At 46.3% G+C, this 12,513-nt stretch overlaps 1 protein-coding gene across 1 annotated transcript in view; it reads right to left on the reverse strand.

Moving 5' to 3' along the window:
* Positions 1–10,924, reverse strand: part of GSS (glutathione synthetase) — a 36,396-nt gene extending 25,472 nt beyond the window's left edge. The window contains exon 1 of the mRNA XM_020894007.2: positions 10,829–10,924. The gene's annotated coding sequence lies outside the window, so the exon portion shown is untranslated. The remainder of the gene's footprint in view (positions 1–10,828) is intronic.
* Between the last annotated feature and the right edge of the window lie 1,589 nt (positions 10,925–12,513).

A 12,513-nucleotide genomic window follows, 5' to 3' on the forward strand; every position in this document is an offset into this window, starting at 1 on the left:
AAAATGGGACAGTCACTCCTTGGGGACACACAGTTGGTGGTAGGTGTGGTCATAGAGGCCAGAGAGAGACAGAGACCCGCGCAGGGTCCCACAGCGCGTTGAAGGCTGAGCCAGTGTTGGAACCCAGGCTTCTTTTTTTTTTACTTAACTGGGTTCCAGAAAACAACACCCGATTTCTCCAGCCATGGGGCAGCTTCAGGAAAAGCCTTAATGGCAGAAGCAAAGTAGTTTCTCGTTTTTCCTGCAGTTTTTTTTTTTTCCCCTGCAGTTTTAAAGTTAGAAACTTTGAGGGTGATCCAGTGCTTCACAAAATGTCCAATATCACTTACACCAGAATCTTCTGCGGTTTTTTTTTTTTTAATGCAGATTTTTGATCCCTGTCCTTCCTCACCCCTTGGCAGCGCCCCAGTTCTTTTAACTGTTCCTTCTTTCTGGGTTGTGATAGGTTCTTCTCAATGTGAAGCACCTGATATGAATTTTAATTAAACTGAATTTATCCATCTAGGCTCTGGGGAATTAACCATGAGAAAGACAGAGCCCCTCTTTTTACATCTAATTATTAAAGGTAGATAGGTAAACTTTTTTCTGGGGAAGGAGGGAAGCCTTCCAGGGTCTTGAAGGATGGGTAAGAATATGAAAGCAGTGAAGGAAGTAGGGGTGGAGGTGAGAGGCAGGAATGGGGACAGTGTACCAAGTAGCTGGAGCAGAAACAACAAAGGCGAATAATGAATGTGGCTAGTTTTGTTTTGGAGACAAGGAGGAGTCTGGTGGAGACACTGGGGGGGTTGGAGCAGCCTCTTAGGAGCTCATTCTTGGAGAGGAAGCCTTGGATGCTAGGTTAAGAAGTTTAGCATTTGTGCAATGAGTTATCTAAAGATACTAAGCAAGAGAGAGATGTGTATAAGATACTGATAACACCATGGCTGATGGTTTTTAAGTGCAGAGATCAAGGCCAGAGAGAGCTCAGAGGAAGTTAAAGTATGAGATAGTGAGGCAGGCCTGAGAAGATGGAGAGACGGGTACAGACAAAAGAGATATTTAGGGGAGAGAACTATGATGATAAATCAGTGGCCCAATCCAGGGGACAGGATGGTTCCAACTCCTTAAATGATGTACATGCTCTATCTACAGGACACACAACTTTCCAGTTTTGTTGGTGGGAAGGAAGGGAGAGGTGGTCTGCTTGTTGTCACAACAGTGATTTCACTGTTTTGCCTGCTTTTGTACCTAAGAGAGAGACTGAAGCAGCAGTTACTGTAATAAAACCCAGGTGCCAGGAAAACTCCTATGTTAACAAGGAACATAGGAATCTATTTCTAGTGCAGCGTGAAATTAAAAATAAAAATTGTGACCCAGCGTTCTCAGTAGAGGTTCTCCTCTTTCAAGTTGGGTGCCAAATGATATGTATCAGGTGCCTGTTGGTGAGATTTGGGGACCATCCCAGACCTTAACACCTCTTTGGTTGAGTTCTCTTACATTGTGGTAGATAAAGTATCTTCATTCCCATTTTGTAGATGTAGCAGCTGAGCCTCAGAAGTTACGTGACTTGTTCAAGAAACCCCAGTTTGTGGTGAGACTGGGAGTGAGGGGTTCTTGGCCATGGATCATTTCAGCGAGGTGTTGCCTTTCTTGCTCCCTCTGCCCAGATGCTTTTTCCCCTTGTTATTATTCAGTTGTTAAGTCGTGTCTGACTCTTTGCGACCCCATGGACTGCAGCATGCCAGGCTTCCCTGTCCATCACCAGCTCCCGGATGGAACTAAACTCATGTCCGTTGAGTCGGTGATGCTATCCAACCTCTGCTTTTCCCCATAAATCTTGGCATAAGCGGCTCCTTGTTCAGATGTTTCCTCCTCAGGTGACATCCACATCTGATCAGCTTGTATCACATTTTCCTGTGTATTTTCTGCATAGCACTTCTTAGTATCTGAAATTATTAGTGTTATGGGTTTCCCTCCACTCAAATGTGAGCTCTATGAAAATAGGGGCAGTATCTGTCTTGTTCACCACTTTAGCCTCAGCACCTGGAATAGTAGATACTAAGTATTTGTCGACAGATGGAAATAAACTGGGGAGGGAGAGGGGAAACCAGCATTAGGTGAAATCATGGGATGTTTCAGGTGCTTCTCATAAGCTGTCTTATTTGATCCCCTCCCAGCCTTTCCAGGTGGGTACTGTATCTCCTTTAGATGGATAAGAAAAACACAAAGTGAGGTTGAGTCTGTGGTTTGTTACTTTTGAGGCCATAGACTCCTTTGAGAACCTCCATTAGATGTAAATGTTTTGCAGACCCTGGGGAGGAGTTCAAAGACCTCTCTGGGCTGACTCAGGTGTCACAGATAAAGGAAGACAGGATTAGGGAACTTGCCCAAGGTCTTTCTGGCCTCACGCCTTTGCTGGTTTCTCACCACATGGCATGGATAGATTCCCTTTAGTGGACAACAGGGAACCTGGTGAAGATTTTGGAACAGACGGAGGTTATGATGCCCTGAGTCCTTCGGTGTCTCCGACCCGAGTTCAAATCCTGACTCCACAAATTACCAGTGTGACTATGGGCAAAGCTTTTCACCTCTCTGGATCCCCTCATTTCCTTCACTTTCAAAATGGAATCTTTTTTTTTTCCTAATAATAGCTAATCTTTATTTGATCCGCTTGTTAAGGGCTGGGTACTTGGTGCTAGCTTTGCAGTTGCTATCTCACTTTGACCACAACCCTTGGAGGTGAGTACTGTTATCATGTCCATTTTATAGCTGGGGACTTGGAGGCTTGAAGAGATGCCCTGACTTGCCAAAGATCATGGAGCTTCATACTCTTCGCCACTGTGCCCCTACACATGCACCTTGGGGTGTGCCATGAGCTCAGGCTTCGCAAAACTGACTTCTGAATCCATTGCAAACTCTGTTCTTAGGGTTTGTGGGAACAATTGAGTCTGAATGAGGTTAAAAAAAGAGAAGAATGGCTACACGGCTATGTCAATGGAGGCCAATCTCTTGAATTTGTATGTTGCCTTTCCCCCATGAGGGCCTCTGGCCAAGCCTAGACTGGGCCTCTTGGCTGGGACATCTGTGTTGTCCCAAGGTCTGCATTTGTGCACGTGGTCGCTGTCTCTTTTTAGCAATGGCATCACTTTGCCTGGAATTATGAGGCTGTCTCCCTACCTGGCTAGGGGCCACGGCTTGGCCATTCAGAGTAGAATTCCTCTGTCTTCCAGCCCCTAGCACAGGCCTGGCCCCACAGTGCTGCTCAGGAAATGCCTTGGGAATCAAAGGGAGAACTCCTCCACATGTTGAGGATTTATTGTGTGCCAAGCCCATCCCAAACACTTTATATGTGTTATCTCATTTACACGCCCCAGGAATCCTAGGAGGGAGAAGTCACTGTTCCCATTTTGCTGAGAAGAAACAGACTCAGCTGGGCTTTGCCTTAGGCCCACTTGTGATAATTAATGGCATCAGGACTGATGCCAGGGCCTGTGTGCTCATGGTGTGTGATGAATTCTTGAAGCTGTAGGCTGATAAAGGGGAGACACACTCCTCAGCACCTAGGATCCTCAGAGACTTTCTACTCACAAGCTTCTAGTCCAGCTCTCATTTCATCCAAGAGGAAGCAGAAGCCCAGGAAGAAGCGATGACTTACTCTCTGAGTCCCTTTTTTCCACTTACTACTTATCCTTATGGGACTTTGTGTAGGGCAGGGTGAAATCCGATTTTACCCATTATTACACCACCCAGGGGAGCTTCCCAGGTGGTTAAAGAATCAGCCTGCAATGCAGGAGACGTGGGTTCAATCCCTGGGTTGGGAAGATCTACAGAAGTGGCTACCCACTCCAGTAGTCTTGCCTGGAGAATCCCACCGACAGAGGAGCCTGGCAGGCTACAGTCCATGGGGTCACAAAGAGTCGGACATGACTTAGTGACTAAACAACAATACCAGCCAGGTAGCTGGTATTGTTGACACTCAGTAAATGCTTTTAAATTTCGTTTATTTTGAAAGTATTGAGAAAAGTGTAAAGATTAGTGTAACAGACACCCATATACCTGCCACTCAAAAACTGCTAATGGAGCTGAAGGCCCCTGTGTGTCCCTTTAAACTGCCCCACCCCACCCCCAGCAAAGTTAAGAGTCTCCTGGATTTGTTGTTTGTTATTCTATGCCATTTTTTATTGAAATATAATTCATATACTGTAAAATTCAACCTTTTTTAGTTTTTCAGTTTAGTGATTTTTAGTGTATTCATAAGACTTCATCTATCATCACTATCTAATTCCAGAACAAGTTCACCCCTAAAAGGAAACTTATACTCATTATCAGTGACTGCTCCCATTCTTCCCTCTCTTCAGCCCTTGGCAATCACTAATCTGCATTCTGTCTTTGGATTTGCATATTCTGGACACTGGATGTAAGTGGAACCCTGTACGTGGCCCCTTGTGTATGGCTTCTTTCATTTATCATCATGTTTTCAAGGTTCATCCATGCTGCAGTACGAATCAACATTTCATTCTGTTTTTGCCTGAATGGTATTCCATTGTGTGAATGCAGCAGGCAGGTGAATTATCCACCAGTTGGTGGAAATTTGGGTTGTTTCTGCTTTTTGCTATTATAAATAGTGCTGCTATGAACCAGTTTTTGTGTATATTTTCAGTTCTCTTGGGTATGTAAGTGGATTCGCTGGGTCACATGGTAACTGTTTCTAAAGTGGCTGCACTATTTTACATCCCCACCAGCAATGTACGAGAGTTTTAATTTTTACATCCTCACCACCACTTGTCTGTTTGATTATGACAATCCTAATGGGTATGAAGTAGTATCTCATTGTGATGTCAATTTACATTTCCCTAATAACTAACAGTTTCCCTGGTGGCTCCGACAGTAAAGAATCTGCCTGCAATGTGGGAGGTCCAGGTTCAATCCCTGGGTTGAGAAGATCCCCTCGAGAAGGGAATGGCAACCCACACCAGCATTCTGGGGGCTTCCCTGGTGGCTCAGATGGTAAAGACTCTGTCTGCAGTGTGGGTAACCTGGGTTCAGTCCCTGGGTCAGGAAGATTCCCTGGAGAAGGGTATTGAGCATGTTTTCATGTGCTTATTGGCCATTTGTATATCTACTTTGGAGAAATGTCTGTTAAAGCCTTTTACCCATTTTAAGGGCAGAGAATATTGCTGTTTTAAGAATTGTTTACATATTCTGGATACCAGACTCTTTTATGATATATGCAATATATGTTATTATATATATGTGTGTGTATATATATACTCTTATACCAGATATATGATTTGTAAATAGTTTCTCCCATTCTGACAGTTTCCTTTTTGGCTTCTTGATAGTGTCCTTTGGAGCACAAATGTTTTAAATTTTGATGAACTCTAATTCATCTATTTCTTCTTTGGTTGCTTATGTTTGGTGTCATGTCTGTGAAACCATTGCTTAATCTCAAATCAGGAAGACCTAGAGCCAATTTTCTGAAGCAGGAGAAGCTACTGCAATGAGAAGCCTGTGCACTGCAACTAGGGAGTAGCACCTGCTCTCCACAACTACAGAAAAGCCCGCATAGCAATGAAGATCCAGCACAACCAAAAATCAATAAATAAAATGATTAAAAAGTTTAATAACAAAATCAGGAAGACTTTACACCTATGCCTTTTTCTGTGAGATTTATAATTTTTGCTCTTATACTTCAATCATTTGATTCATTTTTAGTTAGTTTTTGTATATGGTATGAGGTTGGTCCTATGCATTTTTAGTCCTTTTACTAGGTGTGTGTTTGTAAAAAATAAATTAGTCTGTTTTTCCTGTTTTTTGGGCTTTAAATAACATGCGTGTTCTTATGGAACTTGATTTTTCTCGTTCAGTCTTATGTTGGGAGAGTCATCCATGTTGGTAAGAGTAATCAGTTCATTTGTTTTCACTCTTCTACAGGTTTCATTGCATAAAAATATCACATTTCATTTACCTTTTGTCCTATGAATGATCCTTCCAGTTGTCTCTGGTATTTTGCTATCACAAATGGTAAATAGTCTAACATGTGCCTCCTTGTGCAGTATGTTGAAGGTCATGGACATATTCAGCTTTACTAGATAATACAAAACTACACTCCTAAGTGGTTTTACAAATATGTATTCCTGCCAGTGATGTATTAGAATTGCCCTTATAGAGCATCCTCACCAAGACTCACTCTTGTCAGGCTTTTTTTATTTTGTCAGTCTGTGTGCGTGTGTGCATACTAAGTTGCTTCAGTCATGTCCGACTCTTTGAGACCCTATGGACTGCAGCGCACCAGGTTCCTCTGTCTATGGGATTCTCCAGGCAAGAATATTGGAGTGGGTTGCCATGCCCTCCTCCCACCCAGGGACTGAACCCATGTCTCTTGCATCTTCTGCTTTGGCAGGTGGATTCTTTACCATTGCACCACCTGGGAAGCCCTCCTGTGGAGTAGGTACTGTTATTACTGCTGTTTTATAGATGAGGAACAGAGGATCAAAGGGACAGGATAACTGAGGATTTACACTCATGCAGTCTGACTCCAGAACTCCTAAACATTGTGCTGTATTGTTAGCCTGGCTCAGCTAAACCTGGGACAGCAAAGAAAGGAGAAGCTTGCCCAGGCTTGGGTGGTTGAGAAGTACAAGTCACAGTGTCAACTGGGTGTGGAGAGGGCGGTGGGGCCAGAACAAGAGGCCCCTGGGCAGATAGGTCCTAAGAGGCAGATGCCCCCCACCCAGTGGACATGACCATTGGGCAGGTCCTCATGGGCACCTCTTCCGTGCCAAGTCCTTTGCTGGCTGCTGGCGATGCACAGTGGGATCCACTCTTGTGGGAGAGGCTGGTGGTAAATAAGCCAACCTACCAGGATATGTAAATGTGGGCTTCCCAGGTGGCGCTAGTGGTAAAGAACCTGCCTGCCAGTGCAGGAGATGTAAGAGATGTGGGTTCGATCCCTGGGTAGGTAAGATCCCCTGGTGGTGGAAACAGCAACCCTCTCCAGTATTCTTGCCTACAGAATCCCATGGACAGAGGAGCCTGGCAGGCTACAGTCCATGGGGCTGCAAAACATTGGACACGACTGCAGTGATTTAGCACACATACACCAGTAAGCGTAATTTAAAAAACGGAGATATATGATACCAAGGGAAGAGATAACATTTGTAAAAGGGACCTACTTTAGCCAGTGTAATCAAGGGAGGCCTCTTTGAGGAGGTGACATTTGAGCTGAGACTTAAAGGACAGGAAGGAGGCAGCCATGCCCTAGTTTGGGGTGGGAGTATTCCGAATAAGGGAATGGCAGAGGCAACGTTCCCAAGGAGGCAGAAAGGAGACTGGTGGTGTTTATAAGCTCTCAGAAGCTGGTGGGTATGGAGTGGAGTGAGTGGGAGGGTGGGGCTGCCTGAGGTGAAGCTGAGGAGTTGGCAGGGTCTCTAGGTCAAGGGCAGCAGACAAGCTTACAGTCTGCAAGTTTAAATGAGGTGCAGGGACTCCTTAGACATTCTATTCCTGTTTGTCTCTAGGGATGGGGGTCTAATGTACCTGGGAGTGACTGATACCTAATACAAGTATCCCCCACTTTTTGAAAGTTGAATTTACTTTGACTTTCATAAATGACTTTCTTTCTTTAAAAAAAAATATTTATTTTTATTTATTTGGCTGCACCAGGTCTTAGTCGCAGCATGTGGGATCTAGTTCCCTGATCAGGGAACTATGCTGGGCCCCCTGCATAGGGAGTATGAAGTCTTAGCCACTGAACAACCAAGGATATCTCCGTAAAAGATTTTCACTTCACTTTTATAAAAAAAGATCTACCTTAGAAGGAAGGCAACCCACTCCAGTATTCTTGCCTGGAGAATCCAATGGACAGAGGATCCTGGCAGGCTACAGTCCATTGAGTTGCACAGAGTCAGACATGACTGAAGCAAGTGAGCATGCATGCACATTGATATAAGCAACAGCTTGGGTTAAGCTCCAGGGAATTATGTGGAGTGAAAAAAGCCAGTATCAAAGATTACCCACTGTATGATTTCATTTATATAACATTTCTGAATTGACTGTTTTAGAAATGGGTGACAGGAGGTTGCCAGGGGTTAAGGATGGGAGGGAGGAAGGTATGATTATAAAAGAGAGCACCTTTGTGTTGTTGGAACTGTTGAGTATCTTGACTGTGGTGGTAGATCCTTGAATCTGCATAGATGAGAGAGTTGCACAGAATTTAATACATACATGTACATGCACACACATACACACAGGATGTAAAACAGGGAAAATCCGAATAAACTTGGGGGATTGTATCAGTGTCAATACAGGCGATCTCTCTCTCTCTCTCTGTTATCTCTTTTTTGACTCTCTCAAATTATTTTTTGTTTTAAAAAATATGCTGCTGCTAAGTCACTTCAGTCGCGTCTGACTCTATGCAACCCCATAGATGGCAGGCCACTAGGCTCTTCCATCCCTGGGATTCTCCAGGCAAGAACACTGGAGTGGGTTGCCATTTCCTTCTCCAATGCATGCATGCATGCAAAGTCGCTTCAGTCGTGTCTGACTCTGTGGGACCCTATGAACAGCAGCCTACCAGGCTTCTCCATCCACAGGATTCTCCAGGCAAGAATACTGGAGTGGGCTGCCATTTCCTTATTTGGCTGTGCTGGGTCTTAGTTGAGACATGTGACTCTTAGTTGCGGCATGAGGGATCTAGTTCCCTGACCAGGGATCGAACCTGGGCCCACTTCATTAGAAACACAGACCCTTAGCCACTGGACCACCAGGGAAGTCCCTGTATTATTTCTTACAAATGCTTGTGACTATATAATTATCTCAAAAATTTCAAGTGAAAAGTGAAATTTAAGACCCCAAGTGTTAGGTAGGAAAATAGAGGCATTTTAATAACAACATTTTCAACCTATTTAAAAAAATCCCTGCAGGCTGTCCTCAAGGAGACCTCTCAACCTTAAGTTTGCAAAGTCTAGGTTCGCAGAGAGGTGGGCAGTATACCCTGAGATGTGAGAGAGCACGAGTTCACCCTGCACACCTCACGATTCCCAGGGTAGACCGTTCCGGTTGGCTTCCAAGCCTAACTCGCTGAGCCTCTGTCTGCCCTTCACCCCCACCCCACAACCCCAAGCTGATGGACCATGATCACAAAGGCACAACCACAACCTCATCCCACCGTCCATCCATCTCTAACGGGTCTTCTGAGAGTTCTTCCCTCATTCTCGACCCCAAAAACAGACTCCTGGACCTTAGGAGCAAGCCTAGAACCAGTCCCAACTTGGGGGGCATCAGAGATTATTTGTTGAACTCAATGAAATGGGAAGCTGACGTAGGCTGGGACAAGCCTGGCCTGATCCTGAGACCCCAGGGAGGGCCTAGGCTGTGGCACAGGATTTTGGGGTGGCTGTGGTCTTATAAGATTCTGGGACCTCTGTGGTAGGCCTTCAAGGATATCTCTTCTAGAATGTTGATTGCCCTGGACACTATCTCAGATTCCATCCCAAGAGTGGCAGACCCAAGGCCTCCCCACTAGACGACCCCGACATACTCATCACTGCAGGGCCGGTGTGTTCACACTGTTGACCTCTTACCATGGGCTAAGCACTCTGGTTCCTTTGTATCAGAGGTCACCATCCCCCTGCACTCCACGATATGGGACCATGGCCTGTTAGAAACTGAGTCACACAGGAGGAGGTGAGCGGTGGGTGAGCAAGCAAAGCTTCATCTCTATTTACAGTCGCCCCCCCCATCGCTCACATTACCTCCTGAGCTCTGCCCTGCCAGATCAGCGGCGGCATTAGACTCTCATAGGAATGCGAACTCAACTGTGAACTGCGCATCCGAGGGATCTAGGCTGCATGCTCTTTGTGAGAATCATCCCCAAACCATCCCCACCTTCCAAGGTCTGTGGAATAAAATTGTCTTCCATGAAACCAGTCCCTGGTGCCCAAAAGGTCGGGGACCACCGATTTATATCTCTCAGCAACATTATAAGGCAGGTACTCTTTGTATATCCATTTTTCAGAGAAGGACCCCGAGGCTCAGAGAGGTTAAGTTACTAGCTCAGGGTCACTTAGCTTGTGAATGGCAGAGCAATGATTTGAAGAGGTGGTCCTAACACGAGCTCAGCCTGGTCCATGCAGGTGCAAAGCTGAAAAAGAATCATTGACTGCTGGAATGGAGCCAATGATACTGTCCTCAAACATTTACAAAGGGTATGTATATGTCAGACACAGGCTAAGCTCTTTTCATACCTTATTTCCTTGCCTCTGCATAACAATCCAGTGGAATAAGATTATGCTAGTTTTATGATGGAAATTGAAGCTCCAACAAAAAAAGTTACCTGCTTAAGCTCACATAGCAAGTAAGTGGCAGAGCTGGACAGTCTGACTGAGAACTTTTTTTTTTTTTTGGCCACTTTGCACAGCATGTGCAATCTTAGTTCCCTGACCGGGGACTGAATCCACACCCCCTACATTGGAAGTGCGGAGTCTTAATCACTGGGACACCAGGGAAGTCCTAAACAGTCTGACTCTGCAGCCATATCTATCAGATCCTTTTCTGCCATGGTTCCTCTTTTTTTCCCTTCTCCCCTCCTCCATACACTGACCCTCCCAGGCTTTCTTCTTGCTGCTCTTTCCTCTCTCCTCCTACCCCAGGCTCACCCAGGTCCAGAGCCCCCAGCCCTCTCATTCATATACTGAGCATAGTTTGGAGGCTGCGGTTGGGTCAGACTACGTGGATGATGACCTCCAGGATGTGAAGGACACCCTAGAGTGTCCTTCAGCCCTTCCTACTTCCACCCAGGTGCCTGGCAAGGAAAGTCCTGGAGGGGCCCACCAGCCAGTCCTCTTACCTATCGGCCATGGCCAGAATCTGTGTGGCCTGCAGGATGCGGTGGACAGAGCGAGCAGGATGCCCCTACCTGGCAGAGAGGCCAGCGTGCCAGGGAGGGGGGCAGTGCTGGGCCTCTCAGGGCCGGGTGTTTCTGGAAGCTGATATGAGCCACAGCAACTGCTGGCATTATCTGGGTTCTAAGAATAGCCCGGGCTGAAGAGTTGGGGGGCGGGGCCAGGGAAGAGGGCAGGAGCCTTTTTCCACTGCCCCCTCCGCCCCTGCTGCTTGTCCTAGAAACTGGGAAGCCTTTCTTCTGGCTTACCACGTGCTCCGGGATGATTCCTCATGGATACACCTTGTCCACCTTTGGGTGGAGGATGGGGGCATCCCAGGGATCCAGACCCAGGGCTGAGGACACTGAGTCCACAGTCTGAGGTCCAGCCTTCCCCCAGGCCCTTTCCGCGGGCGCAGAGTAGGGGCTCACTTTTTCAAGGACTGATATTTTGGAGGCGACCTTTATTCACTTAGCCAACACTAAGAAACAGGTAGACACGATTCAGAATTCAAAGGTACAACCACCATGTGTAAAACGGGTATCCAGTGGGAGGCCGCTGGATGGCACAGGGGGCTCAGCTTGGTGCTCTGTGATGACCTAGAGGGGTGGGTTGGGGGCAGGTGGGAGGGAGGTTGGAGAGAGTGGGTGTATGGATGGATACATGTAGCGGGTTGACTTTGTTGTACTGCAGGAACTAACACAATGTTACAAAGCAATTATACTTCAATAAAAAAAATTCAAAGGTGTTAAAGGATACACAAGGGGAAAATACCAGCCTCTCCCTTTCCTGGCCTCTAGCCACCTAGTCCTCTTTGCTCCTCACCTTTCTCACTTCATGAAATATCCTGAAAATAGCAACAGTAATGTAAATCATAGTAATATATTATGAGAGGAAACCCACATGTCACATTGTGAGTCTCCACTATGTGCCAGGCACTGTTCTAAACACTTCAGTTGTTCTAACCCATATAGTGCTCATCAGAATCCTATGTGGTAGGTACTTTGTCTGACTCTCTATTGTTAAGAGGTCAAGTATTTTTCCAAGACTTCATTGCTGGTAATTGATCGGAGCCAGGATTCAATCCCAGGCAGTCTGACGTCAGACAAGGTATTCTTCATCACTGCTCCAACCTGCTGCTCACGCTTACGTTCCATCACTATGCACCACATGCACTTCCTACGGGCCAAAGCCAAAGATGCACTGCCATGGCCAGGCTCAGGCTGGGCTGCAGCGAAGAGCAAGAAAGCCTAGGTCTCTGCCCTCACGGAACTGGCAGCCCCATGCCCATGAGTATCTGTCAACCAAAGTAGGAGGAGGGAAAGTCAAGTGTCACTCACGTGCCTGTCTACAGTCTGCTGTTCATACACACCCTGGCCCTTATCCACCAGCCCTTTACTCGCTCAGCCCCTGAGCAGCAAGGCCTGAGAGCTCAGAGCTATAGGTAGGAACATGGAAGGCCAGACAGAAGTAGACACAAGAGATCAGAGTGGCCCCTGTGAGCCTCATCTCCTGCCCCCAGGATCCATTTCAACAGGGCCAGTGGGGGGTGTCTCTAATCCAGGGCCCAACCATTGTTTGAAGTCGGGAACAATTGAAGGGCGAGGGAGCTATAGATAGACCCACAGCTGCTGTCACCTGTTCCCGCCTG

This window comes from Odocoileus virginianus, chromosome 9 (assembly GCF_023699985.2).
Source record: "Odocoileus virginianus isolate 20LAN1187 ecotype Illinois chromosome 9, Ovbor_1.2, whole genome shotgun sequence".
NCBI lineage: Eukaryota > Metazoa > Chordata > Mammalia > Artiodactyla > Cervidae > Odocoileus > Odocoileus virginianus.